The sequence below is a fragment of the Podarcis vaucheri genome (genome assembly GCF_965113315.1).
Source record: "Podarcis vaucheri genome assembly, chromosome: 3".
In the NCBI taxonomy this organism is placed as follows: domain Eukaryota; kingdom Metazoa; phylum Chordata; class Lepidosauria; order Squamata; family Lacertidae; genus Podarcis; species Podarcis vaucheri.
The window spans coordinates 638,593-649,414 of record NC_138761.1 but is presented as its reverse complement, the minus strand read 5'-3'; positions in this window follow the sequence as shown (position 1 = coordinate 649,414).

Genomic DNA, 10,822 nt, shown 5'->3' with positions numbered 1-10,822 from the left:
AGGAGTCCTGCATGGAGCCTCCAGGGCCAGAGCCAGTCTACCTTAGCGGGCACAGGGCGCTCTCCTCCTGCTTGGGGGCGCCTGGGTGCCACTGTGGGCGCAGGATCCTGGGCCGGATGGGTCCTCCTAGGCACGATGCACCTGCCTCGGGGCTCTTCCTGCATGGAGCCTCCATGGACAAAGCCAGTCTACCTTAGAATGGCAGAGCGCAAGGCAGGGAGGAAGATGCTCTCCTCCTGCTTGGGGATGCCTGGGTGCCACTCTGGGCGCAGGATCCTGGGCCGGATGGGTCCTCCTTGGCACGATGCACCTGCCTCGGGGCTCTTCCTGGTTTCTGAGGAGTCCTGCATGGAGCCTCCAGGGCCAGAGCCAGTCTACCTTAGCGGGCACAGGGCGCTCTCCTCCTGCTTGGGGTCGCCTGGGTGCCACTGTGGGCGCAGGATCCTGGGCCGGATGGGTCCTCCTTGGCACGATGCACCTGCCTCGGGGCTCTTCCTGCATGGAGCCTCCATGGACAAAGCCAGTCTACCTTAGAATGGCAGAGCGCAAGGCAGGGAGGAAGATGCTCTCCTCCTGCTTGGGGATGCCTGGGTGCCACTCTGGGCGCAGGATCCTGGGCCGGATGGGTCCTCCTTGGCACGATGCACCTGCCTCGGGGCTCTTCCTGGTTTCTGAGGAGTCCTGCATGGAGCCTCCAGGGCCAGAGCCAGTCTACCTTAGCGGGCACAGGGCGCTCTCCTCCTGCTTGGGGGCGCCTGGGTGCCACTGTGGGCGCAGGATCCTGGGCCGGATGGGTCCTCCTTGGCACGATGCACCTGCCTCGGGGCTCTTCCTGCATGGAGCCTCCATGGACAAAGCCAGTCTACCTTAGAATGGCAGAGCGCAAGGCAGGGAGGAAGATGCTCTCCTCCTGCTTGGGGATGCCTGGGTGCCACTCTGGGCGCAGGATCCTGGGCCGGATGGGTCCTCCTTGGCACGATGCACCTGCCTCGGGGCTCTTCCTGGTTTCTGAGGAGTCCTGCATGGAGCCTCCAGGGCCAGAGCCAGTCTACCTTAGGGGGCACAAGGCGCTCTCCTCCTGCTTGGGGCGCCTGGGTGCCACTGTGGGCGCAGGATCCTGGGCCGGATGGGTCCTCCTTGGCACGATGCACCTGCCTCGGGGCTCTTCCTGCATGGAGCCTCCAGGGCCAGAGCCAGTCTACCTTAGAATGGCAGAGCGCAAGGCAGGGAGGAAGATGCTCTCCTCCTGCTTGGGGATGCCTGGGTGCCACTCTGGGCGCAGGATCCTGGGCCGGATGGGTCCTCCTTGGCACGATGCCCCTGCCTCGGGGCTCTTCCTGGTTTCTGAGGAGTCCTGCATGGAGCCTCCAGGGCCAGAGCCAGTCTACCTTAGCGGGCACAGGGCGCTCTCCTCCTGCTTGGGGGCGCCTGGGTGCCACTGTGGGCGCAGGATCCTGGGCCGGATGGGTCCTCCTTGGCACGATGCACCTGCCTCGGGGCTCTTCCTGCATGGAGCCTCCAGGGCCAGAGCCAGTCTACCTTAGAATGGCAGAGCGCAAGGCAGGGAGGAAGATGCTCTCCTCCTGCTTGGGGATGCCTGGGTGCCACTCTGGGCGCAGGATCCTGGGCCGGATGGGTCCTCCTTGGCACGATGCCCCTGCCTCGGGGCTCTTCCTGGTTTCTGAGGAGTCCTGCATGGAGCCTCCAGGGCCAGAGCCAGTCTACCTTAGCGGGCACAGGGCGCTCTCCTCCTGCTTGGGGGCGCCTGGGTGCCACTGTGGGCGCAGGATCCTGGGCCGGATGGGTCCTCCTTGGCACGATGCACCTGCCTCGGGGCTCTTCCTGCATGGAGCCTCCATGGACAAAGCCAGTCTACCTTAGAATGGCAGAGCGCAAGGCAGGGAGGAAGATGCTCTCCTCCTGCTTGGGGATGCCTGGGTGCCACTCTGGGCGCAGGATCCTGGGCCGGATGGGTCCTCCTTGGCACGATGCACCTGCCTCGGGGCTCTTCCTGGTTTCTGAGGAGTCCTGCATGGAGCCTCCAGGGCCAGAGCCAGTCTACCTTAGCGGGCACAGGGCGCTCTCCTCCTGCTTGGGGGCGCCTGGGTGCCACTGTGGGCGCAGGATCCTGGGCCGGATGGGTCCTCCTTGGCACGATGCACCTGCCTCGGGGCTCTTCCTGCATGGAGCCTCCATGGACAAAGCCAGTCTACCTTAGAATGGCAGAGCGCAAGGCAGGGAGGAAGATGCTCTCCTCCTGCTTGGGGATGCCTGGGTGCCACTCTGGGCGCAGGATCCTGGGCCGGATGGGTCCTCCTTGGCACGATGCACCTGCCTCGGGGCTCTTCCTGGTTTCTGAGGAGTCCTGCATGGAGCCTCCAGGGCCAGAGCCAGTCTACCTTAGCGGGCACAGGGCGCTCTCCTCCTGCATGGAGCCTCCAGGGCCAGAGCCAGTCTACCTTAGCGGGCACAGGGCGCTCTCCTCCTGCTTGGGGGCGCCTGGGTGCCACTGTGGGCGCAGGATCCTGGGCCGGATGGGTCCTCCTTGGCACGATGCACCTGCCTCGGGGCTCTTCCTGCATGGAGCCTCCATGGACAAAGCCAGTCTACCTTAGAATGGCAGAGCGCAAGGCAGGGAGGAAGATGCTCTCCTCCTGCTTGGGGATGCCTGGGTGCCACTCTGGGCGCAGGATCCTGGGCCGGATGGGTCCTCCTTGGCACGATGCACCTGCCTCGGGGCTCTTCCTGGTTTCTGAGGAGTCCTGCATGGAGCCTCCAGGGCCAGAGCCAGTCTACCTTAGGGGGCACAAGGCGCTCTCCTCCTGCTTGGGGCGCCTGGGTGCCACTGTGGGCGCAGGATCCTGGGCCGGATGGGTCCTCCTTGGCACGATGCACCTGCCTCGGGGCTCTTCCTGCATGGAGCCTCCAGGGCCAGAGCCAGTCTACCTTAGAATGGCAGAGCGCAAGGCAGGGAGGAAGATGCTCTCCTCCTGCTTGGGGATGCCTGGGTGCCACTCTGGGCGCAGGATCCTGGGCCGGATGGGTCCTCCTTGGCACGATGCCCCTGCCTCGGGGCTCTTCCTGGTTTCTGAGGAGTCCTGCATGGAGCCTCCAGGGCCAGAGCCAGTCTACCTTAGCGGGCACAGGGCGCTCTCCTCCTGCTTGGGGGCGCCTGGGTGCCACTGTGGGCGCAGGATCCTGGGCCGGATGGGTCCTCCTTGGCACGATGCACCTGCCTCGGGGCTCTTCCTGCATGGAGCCTCCATGGACAAAGCCAGTCTACCTTAGAATGGCAGAGCGCAAGGCAGGGAGGAAGATGCTCTCCTCCTGCTTGGGGATGCCTGGGTGCCACTCTGGGCGCAGGATCCTGGGCCGGATGGGTCCTCCTTGGCACGATGCACCTGCCTCGGGGCTCTTCCTGGTTTCTGAGGAGTCCTGCATGGAGCCTCCAGGGCCAGAGCCAGTCTACCTTAGCGGGCACAGGGCGCTCTCCTCCTGCTTGGGGGCGCCTGGGTGCCACTGTGGGCGCAGGATCCTGGGCCGGATGGGTCCTCCTTGGCACGATGCACCTGCCTCGGGGCTCTTCCTGCATGGAGCTTCCATGGACAAAGCCAGTCTACGTTAGAATGGCAGAGCGCAAGGCAGGGAGGAAGATGCTCTCCTCCTGCTTGGGGATGCCTGGGTGCCACTCTGGGCGCAGGATCCTGGGCCGGATGGGTCCTCCTTGGCACGATGCACCTGCCTCGGGGCTCTTCCTGGTTTCTGAGGAGTCCTGCATGGAGCCTCCAGGGCCAGAGCCAGTCTACCTTAGCGGGCACAGGGCGCTCTCCTCCTGCTTGGGGGCGCCTGGGTGCCACTGTGGGCGCAGGATCCTGGGCCGGATGGGTCCTCCTTGGCACGATGCACCTGCCTCGGGGCTCTTCCTGCATGGAGCCTCCATGGACAAAGCCAGTCTACCTTAGAATGGCAGAGCGCAAGGCAGGGAGGAAGATGCTCTCCTCCTGCTTGGGGATGCCTGGGTGCCACTCTGGGCGCAGGATCCTGGGCCGGATGGGTCCTCCTTGGCACGATGCACCTGCCTCGGGGCTCTTCCTGGTTTCTGAGGAGTCCTGCATGGAGCCTCCAGGGCCAGAGCCAGTCTACCTTAGCGGGCACAGGGCGCTCTCCTCCTGCTTGGGGGCGCCTGGGTGCCACTGTGGGCGCAGGATCCTGGGCCGGATGGGTCCTCCTTGGCACGATGCACCTGCCTCGGGGCTCTTCCTGCATGGAGCCTCCATGGACAAAGCCAGTCTACCTTAGAATGGCAGAGCGCAAGGCAGGGAGGAAGATGCTCTCCTCCTGCTTGGGGATGCCTGGGTGCCACTCTGGGCGCAGGATCCTGGGCCGGATGGGTCCTCCTTGGCACGATGCCCCTGCCTCGGGGCTCTTCCTGGTTTCTGAGGAGTCCTGCATGGAGCCTCCAGGGCCAGAGCCAGTCTACCTTAGGGGGCACAAGGCGCTCTCCTCCTGCTTGGGGCGCCTGGGTGCCACTGTGGGCGCAGGATCCTGGGCCGGATGGGTCCTCCTTGGCACGATGCACCTGCCTCGGGGCTCTTCCTGCATGGAGCCTCCAGGGCCAGAGCCAGTCTACCTTAGAATGGCAGAGCGCAAGGCAGGGAGGAAGATGCTCTCCTCCTGCTTGGGGATGCCTGGGTGCCACTCTGGGCGCAGGATCCTGGGCCGGATGGGTCCTCCTTGGCACGATGCCCCTGCCTCGGGGCTCTTCCTGGTTTCTGAGGAGTCCTGCATGGAGCCTCCAGGGCCAGAGCCAGTCTACCTTAGCGGGCACAGGGCGCTCTCCTCCTGCTTGGGGGCGCCTGGGTGCCACTGTGGGCGCAGGATCCTGGGCCGGATGGGTCCTCCTTGGCACGATGCACCTGCCTCGGGGCTCTTCCTGCATGGAGCCTCCATGGACAAAGCCAGTCTACCTTAGAATGGCAGAGCGCAAGGCAGGGAGGAAGATGCTCTCCTCCTGCTTGGGGATGCCTGGGTGCCACTCTGGGCGCAGGATCCTGGGCCGGATGGGTCCTCCTTGGCACGATGCACCTGCCTCGGGGCTCTTCCTGGTTTCTGAGGAGTCCTGCATGGAGCCTCCAGGGCCAGAGCCAGTCTACCTTAGCGGGCACAGGGCGCTCTCCTCCTGCTTGGGGGCGCCTGGGTGCCACTGTGGGCGCAGGATCCTGGGCCGGATGGGTCCTCCTTGGCACGATGCACCTGCCTCGGGGCTCTTCCTGCATGGAGCCTCCATGGACAAAGCCAGTCTACCTTAGAATGGCAGAGCGCAAGGCAGGGAGGAAGATGCTCTCCTCCTGCTTGGGGATGCCTGGGTGCCACTCTGGGCGCAGGATACTGGGCCGGATGGGTCCTCCTTGGCACGATGCACCTGCCTCGGGGCTCTTCCTGGTTTCTGAGGAGTCCTGCATGGAGCCTCCAGGGCCAGAGCCAGTCTACCTTAGCGGGCACAGGGCGCTCTCCTCCTGCATGGAGCCTCCAGGGCCAGAGCCAGTCTACCTTAGCGGGCACAGGGCGCTCTCCTCCTGCTTGGGGGCGCCTGGGTGCCACTGTGGGCGCAGGATCTTGGGCCGGATGGGTCCTCCTTGGCACGATGCACCTGCCTCGGGGCTCTTCCTGGTTTCTGAGGAGTCCTGCATGGAGCCTCCAGGGCCAGAGCCAGTCTACCTTAGGGGGCACAAGGCGCTCTCCTCCTGCTTGGGGCGCCTGGGTGCCACTGTGGGCGCAGGATCCTGGGCCGGATGGGTCCTCCTTGGCATGATGCACCTGCCTCGGGGCTCTTCCTGCATGGAGCCTCCAGGGCCAGAGCCAGTCTACCTTAGAATGGCAGAGCGCAAGGCAGGGAGGAAGATGCTCTCCTCCTGCTTGGGGATGCCTGGGTGCCACTCTGGGCGCAGGATCCTGGGCCGGATGGGTCCTCCTTGGCACGATGCCCCTGCCTCGGGGCTCTTCCTGGTTTCTGAGGAGTCCTGCATGGAGCCTCCAGGGCCAGAGCCAGTCTACCTTAGCGGGCACAGGGCGCTCTCCTCCTGCTTGGGGATGCCTGGGTGCCACTCTGGGCGCAGGATCCTGGGCCGGATGGGTCCTCCTTGGCACGATGCACCTGCCTCGGGGCTCTTCCTGCATGGAGCCTCCATGGACAAAGCCAGTCTACCTTAGAATGGCAGAGCGCAAGGCAGGGAGGAAGATGCTCTCCTCCTGCTTGGGGATGCCTGGGTGCCACTGTGGGCGCAGGATCCTGGGCCGGATGGGTCCTCCTTGGCACGATGCACCTGCCTCAGGGCTCTTCCTGGTTTCTGAGGAGTCCTGCATGGAGCCTCCAGGGCCAGAGCCAGTCTACCTTAGCGGGCACAGGGCGCTCTCCTCCTGCTTGGGGGCGCCTGGGTGCCACTGTGGGCGCAGGATCCTGGGCCGGATGGGTCCTCCTTGGCACGATGCACCTGCCTCGGGGCTCTTCCTGCATGGAGCCTCCATGGACAAAGCCAGTCTACCTTAGAATGGCAGAGCACAAGGCAGGGAGGAAGATGCTCTACTCCTGCTTGGGGGCACAGGATCCTGGGCCGGATGGGTCCCCTTTGGTGCAATGCACCTGCCTCAGGGCTCTTCCTGGTTTCTGAGGAGTCCTGCATGGAGCCTCCAGGGCCAGAGCCAGTCTACCTTAGCGGGCACAGGGCGCTCTCCTCCTGCTTGGGGGCGCCTGGGTGCCACTGTGGGCGCAGGATCCTGGGCCGGATGGGTCCTCCTTGGCACGATGCACCTGCCTCGGGGCTCTTCCTGCATGGAGCCTCCATGGACAAAGCCAGTCTACCTTAGAATGGCAGAGCGCAAGGCAGGGAGGAAGATGCTCTCCTCCTGCTTGGGGATGCCTGGGTGCCACTCTGGGCGCAGGATCCTGGGCCGGATGGGTCCTCCTTGGCACGATGCCCCTGCCTCGGGGCTCTTCCTGGTTTCTGAGGAGTCCTGCATGGAGCCTCCAGGGCCAGAGCCAGTCTACCTTAGCGGGCACAGGGCGCTCTCCTCCTGCTTGGGGGCGCCTGGGTGCCACTGTGGGCGCAGGATCCTGGGCCGGATGGGTCCTCCTTGGCACGATGCACCTGCCTCGGGGCTCTTCCTGCATGGAGCCTCCATGGACAAAGCCAGTCTACCTTAGAATGGCAGAGCGCAAGGCAGGGAGGAAGATGCTCTCCTCCTGCTTGGGGATGCCTGGGTGCCACTCTGGGCGCAGGATCCTGGGCCGGATGGGTCCTCCTTGGCACGATGCACCTGCCTCGGGGCTCTTCCTGGTTTCTGAGGAGTCCTGCATGGAGCCTCCAGGGCCAGAGCCAGTCTACCTTAGCGGGCACAGGGCGCTCTCCTCCTGCATGGAGCCTCCAGGGCCAGAGCCAGTCTACCTTAGCGGGCACAGGGCGCTCTCCTCCTGCTTGGGGGCGCCTGGGTGCCACTGTGGGCGCAGGATCCTGGGCCGGATGGGTCCTCCTTGGCACGATGCACCTGCCTCGGGGCTCTTCCTGCATGGAGCCTCCATGGACAAAGCCAGTCTACCTTAGAATGGCAGAGCGCAAGGCAGGGAGGAAGATGCTCTCCTCCTGCTTGGGGATGCCTGGGTGCCACTGTGGGCGCAGGATCCTGGGCCGGATGGGTCCTCCTTGGCACGATGCACTTGCCTCGGGGCTCTTCCTGGTTTCTGAGGAGTCCTGCATGGAGCCTCCAGGGCCAGAGCCAGTCTACCTTAGGGGGCACAAGGCGCTCTCCTCCTGCTTGGGGCGCCTGGGTGCCACTGTGGGCGCAGGATCCTGGGCCGGATGGGTCCTCCTTGGCACGATGCACCTGCCTCGGGGCTCTTCCTGCATGGAGCCTCCAGGGCCAGAGCCAGTCTACCTTAGCGGGCACAGGGCGCTCTCCTCCTGCTTGGGGGCGCCTGGGTGCCACTGTGGGCGCAGGATCCTGGGCCGGATGGGTCCTCCTTGGCACGATGCACCTGCCTCGGGGCTCTTCCTGCATGGAGCCTCCAGGGCCAGAGCCAGTCTACCTTAGCGGGCACAGGGCGCTCTCCTCCTGCTTGGGGGCGCCTGGGTGCCACTGTGGGCGCAGGATCCTGGGCCGGATGGGTCCTCCTTGGCACGATGCACCTGCCTCGGGGCTCTTCCTGCATGGAGCCTCCATGGACAAAGCCAGTCTACCTTAGAATGGCAGAGCGCAAGGCAGGGAGGAAGATGCTCTCCTCCTGCTTGGGGATGCCTGGGTGCCACTGTGGGCGCAGGATCCTGGGCCGGATGGGTCCTCCTTGGCACGATGCACTTGCCTCGGGGCTCTTCCTGGTTTCTGAGGAGTCCTGCATGGAGCCTCCAGGGCCAGAGCCAGTCTACCTTAGGGGGCACAAGGCGCTCTCCTCCTGCTTGGGGCGCCTGGGTGCCACTGTGGGCGCAGGATCCTGGGCCGGATGGGTCCTCCTTGGCACGATGCACCTGCCTCGGGGCTCTTCCTGCATGGAGCCTCCAGGGCCAGAGCCAGTCTACCTTAGCGGGCACAGGGCGCTCTCCTCCTGCTTGGGGCGCCTGGGTGCCACTGTGGGCGCAGGATCCTGGGCCGGATGGGTCCTCCTTGGCACGATGCACCTGCCTCGGGGCTCTTCCTGCATGGAGCCTCCAGGGCAAGAGCCAGTCTACCTTAGCGGGCACAGGGCGCTCTCCTCCTGCTTGGGGGCGCCTGGGTGCCACTGTGGGCGCAGGATCCTGGGCCGGATGGGTCCTCCTTGGCACGATGCCCCTGCCTCGGGGCTCTTCCTGGTTTCTGAGGAGTCCTGCATGGAGCCTCCAGGGCCAGAGCCAGTCTACCTTAGAGGGCACAAGGCGCTCTCCTCCTGCATGGAGCCTCCCACTGCTATCCCAGATTGCTAGACCTCCCCTAGCCTGTCCCCGGGTCCGGGGAGGCTGCTGCTCCCTTGTCCGCTCTGGCCCTCCTGACTGGAGCCCTGGCCCCCGAGGCCGGACACTGCCTCCCCTCCAGGCCCCCCCCCGCCCCTTCTTCCGCCCCGCCCATCCCGGGGGGGGAGGGGGCTCCTCTTTCTCCTTCTCGCCAGGCCAGGCAAGGGTTAAGAGCAGCTGCGCCGCACGCCTAGAGAGGACAGGAATTGACGGAGGCGGGTCTTCCGGAGCCCCTCCCCGGCCCCCTCTGGTCTCCTCCGGTGAGTCTCCCCCTCTTTCCTGGCTCGGACTTGGGGGTCCGGGGGGGCTGCAGGGGTTGGGGGTCCGGCGAGGGGCTGCTCAGCTGGGGGCCTCTGCCCCCCTTGGCCCAGGCGGGAAGGGGGCTGTGGGTCAGGGGGATGCAGGGGGGGTGTGGTGCGAGGGGCTGCTCAGCTGGGGGCCTCTGCCCCCCCTTGGCCCAGGCGGGAAGGGGGCTGTGGGTCAGGGGGATGCAGGGGGGCGTGTGATGCGAGGGGCTGCTCAGCTGGGGGCCTCTGCCCCCCTTGGCCCAGGCGGGAAGGGGGCTGTGGGTCAGGGGGATGCAGGGGGTGTGTGGTTCGAGGGGCTGCTCAGCTGGGGGCCTCTGCCCCCCTTGGCCCAGGCGGGGAGGGGGCTGTGGGTCAGGGGGAGCCCGGGATGCAGGGGGGCGGGGAGGGGGCTGTGGGTCAGGGGGATGCAGGGGGCGTGTGATGCGAGGGGCTGCTCAGCTGGGGGCCTCTGCCCCCCCTTGGCCCAGGCGGGAAGGGGGCTGTGGGTCAGGGGGATGCAGGGGGTGTGTGGTTCGAGGGGCTGCTCAGCTGGGGGCCTCTGCCCCCCTTGGCCCAGGCGGGGAGGGGGCTGTGGGTCAGGGGGAGCCCGGGATGCAGGGGGGCGGGGAGGCGGCTGTGGGTCAGGGGGAGCCTGGGATGCAAGGGGGCGGGGAGGGGGCTGTGGGTCAGGGGGATGCAGGGGGCGTGTGATGCGAGGGGCTGCTCAGCTGGGGGCCTCTGCCCCCCCTTGGCCCAGGCGGGAAGGGGGCTGTGGGTCAGGGGGATGCAGGGGGGCGTGTGGTGCGAGGGGCTGCTCAGCTGGGGGCCTCTGCCCCCCCTTGGCCCAGGTGGGAAGGGGGTTGTGGGTCAGGGGGATGCAGGGGGGGTGTGTGGTGCGAGGGGCTGCTCAGCTGGGGGCCTCTGCCCCCCCTTGGCCCAGGCGGGGAGGGGGCTGGGGGTCAGGGGGATGCAGGGGGGCGTGTGATGCGAGGGGCTGCTCAGCTGGGGGCCTCTGCCCCCCCTTGGCCCAGGCGGGAAGGGGGCTGTGGGTCAGGGGGATGCAGGGGGGCGTGTGATGCGAGGGGCTGCTCAGCTGGGGGCCTCTGCCCCCCCTTGGCCCAGGCGGGAAGGGGGCTGTGGGTCAGGGGGATGCAGGGGGGCGTGTGATGCGAGGGGCTGCTCAGCTGGGGGCCTCTGCCCCCCTTGGCCCAGGCGGGAAGGGGGCTGTGGGTCAGGGGGATGCAGGGGGGCGTGTGATGCGAGGGGCTGCTCAGCTGGGGGCCTCTGCCCCCCCTTGGCCCAGGCGGGAAGGGGGCTGTGGGTCAGGGGGATGCAGGGGGGCGTGTGGTGCGAGGGGCTGCTCAGCTGGGGGCCTCTGCCCCCCTTGGCCCAGGCGGGAAGGGGGCTGGGGGTCAGGGGGATGCAGGGGGTGTGTGTGGTGCGAGGGGCTGCTCAGCTGGGGGCCTCTGCCCCCCCTTGGCCCAGGCGGGAAGGGGGCTGGGGGTCAGGGGGAGCCCAGCCCTGCCTTGGGGATCCCCTGGGATCCCTCCCTGAGACGGG